The sequence below is a fragment of the Lissotriton vulgaris genome, chromosome 2_1 (genome assembly GCF_964263255.1).
Source record: "Lissotriton vulgaris chromosome 2_1, aLisVul1.2, whole genome shotgun sequence".
NCBI lineage: Eukaryota > Metazoa > Chordata > Amphibia > Caudata > Salamandridae > Lissotriton > Lissotriton vulgaris.
In genome coordinates, this window is record NC_141687.1 from 1,424,046,114 (window position 1) to 1,424,048,738 (window position 2,625).

At 50.5% G+C, this 2,625-nt stretch overlaps 1 pseudogene; it reads right to left on the reverse strand.

Annotated features, from left to right (window-relative positions):
* Positions 1-1,386: 1,386 nt before the first annotated feature.
* Positions 1,387-2,203, reverse strand: LOC147732701 (uncharacterized; annotated as a pseudogene).
* Positions 2,204-2,625: the final 422 nt, after the last annotated feature.

Here is a 2,625-nt window from a genome sequence, read left to right on the forward strand (position 1 = left end):
TTCCAACAAATCGTAAGAAAGTGAATGGAAGGAAGGTCTCTCAAGTGTTCGGTTTCAAAACTCAAGCCTTCCAAATCTATTGTTTAACTAAACGTGAACTGAGTACTAAACAAACAAGCATTGGCATAGCCAATAGGTCTCGCCTTTGGGATCTTATAAGTGTTTAGTTATCCAGCAGAATGTCCTTGGTGCAACAACATCATTTGTTGCATGGCTAAACACTTATAAGGTCCCAACATTTCCTTTACATACACAAAACAGGACCCCATTTGCAGCATCAGTAAAGTGAGTCTAAGATAAGAGGGTAATATGGAGAGTCAGGGGTGAGGTGGAGAGAGAGGAGGGTGACGTGGAGAGAGGGTGAGGAGGGTGAGGTGGTGGTGGGGAGAGAGGAGGGTAGGGTGGAGAGAGAGGAGGGTGTTTTGGTGAGAGAAGACGGTGAAGAAGAGAGAGGGGAGTGTAATAGGGAGTCTAATAGAAAGGAGAGTTCGGGGAGAGGGATCAGGGTGAGGTAGAGAGAGGAAGGATAGTGAGGAAGAGAGAGATAGAGCATGAGGAGGTGAAGAGAAGAAAGATGGTAAGTTGGTGAGGCAGAGCGAGGAGGGTGAGGTGGAGAGAGAATGGAGAGGTAGGCAAGAGTGAGGTTTAGAGAAAGGAGGTTGATACAAAGTGAGAGAATGACGAGGTGAAGAAAGGAGGGTGAAGCAAGAGAAAGGTGAGTGTGCAGCAGAGAGAGGGAGCCGTGGTAGGGAGAGAGGAGGGTGAGGGTTGGAGAGAGGAGGGTGAGGTGGGGAGAGAGGAGGATGAGGTGGGGTGAGAGGAGGGTGAGGTGTGGAGAGAGGAGGATGAGGTGGGGTGAGAGGAGGGTGAGGTGGGGAGAGAGGAGGGTGATACGAAGATATAAGATGGTGTGACTGAGTGCAGGGGAGAGGGCACTCTTGTACCTTACAAAGGGGCCCCCTCAAATTTCATTACGCCACTTGTGCGGCTCGGAGAGCCAACGGTGAGGTGGAGAGGAGAAGGTGACGCAGAGAGAAGGAGTGCAGCTCTGTAGGAGGTTGATGCATGATGCACTTTCAGAGGATGACAAGGTGAAGCATAAAAGGAGGGTGAGATGAGGGAAAAATGGGGGTGGGTCAGAGACAGACAGAAAGCCGCAGCTAAGACAGAGGCGGATGGGGTGAAGAGAAAGGAGGGTTAGGCAAAGCGTTAGAAGGGAGAATTGCAGAGAAGAGAGCGATGTCCGCAGGGGAGCAGGGTAAAGCGAAGGGTGTGGCCGAGAGTATGGATGCCGAGGCGGAAAGAGCAGAAGAGATAAAGCGCATAGGGACAAACCCCAAGAAAATATAGAGTACATTTAGACCATAAAACACCCAGACCAAGCTCTCAGACGCCCAGGAGACACCAGGCAACCCCATGCTTTCTTGTGGTGCTCCCAGATACCGAAGCCCGGAGCATCAGGGAGCCATTGTTCCTTCCAGCTCCGTTAGCCGTAGAGTAGACCCTGGTAAAAGTGTTCTGGGGGACAACAGCAGAGAGCCGCCCCCTGGTGCTTGCTGAAAGCCTGTAAATCATGAGGGGCGCAATGGTACACTCCCTGAAAGCAACTGACAGGAACCCATGGTGTGTTGGGTGGACAGCAGTGCCCCCAACTGTCTCTGTGGAGTCGCTGGTCACGCTGTTCATTTTGGCTGTGCTGAAGCTTGGAAATGAGGATGACAAAGGCCAGTGATCGGCTGAGGCAGCACGATTAAGAAGTTGCAAATAGAGTACCCTCAGTGCATCTAACTTATGACCAATGACTCCCTCCTCCCCATTCCAATGTCTTGAGTCACTTCCCCCTACTTTAAGGCTCAGTGCCACTTGCTGGTGCTTACGAGCCGCTCCCTCAACCCAATCTCATATATAGCCTGTTGTCTGCCCTAATGACTTCACATCCGACTAGATGAAGAGTGATCTTTTTCCGGTTGGCAGCCCCAGACTGCAGCTCTTGCAATTCTCTTAGCAACCCCAATAAAAGATTCTCCTTCTGCCCTACCTCTTTCGCCACTGACAGGTCTTTGCATAAGACTCCTCCCCAGTTCCCAGGCGGCACCTTCTTCAACCCTAATACTCCCCTGTGGTGTTCTCAGGCCCCCTTTATGCAGACAACTTGGTTCCAAGGCGCCAGGACCAACAACAACCTCCGACTGACCTCCTTCATTATTCTTGAGCAGCCGGCATGCAACACCGGCTACGCCCGCCAATCACAGAGCGAGTAACAAACAGGAAACACACGGTCTCCAGCAACAGCCAATCATGGTGAGGTAAGAAAGAAATGCCGCGCGAGCCAACCATAATGGAAAATGCTAGACATTATTCTGAAACGTCACGCTAAGTGAAATAAATGTCAGCAGCACAGCTGGTAAGAAGATCTTTTAACAACGCGTCCGCCATAGAGAAGGACTGGAAGATGACGTCACCTAGTGTGACAACGTTCTTTCGCTTCTGCTCTTTTTTTTGTTGCTATGCGATATAGCGCAGGTGGCCCGAGGGCATTAAAGCAATTTACATAAGCGCTAGAACATATTACACAATTTTCCTGGCATGGGGAGGACTAATTTTTATCCCGAATGACCGGATTTT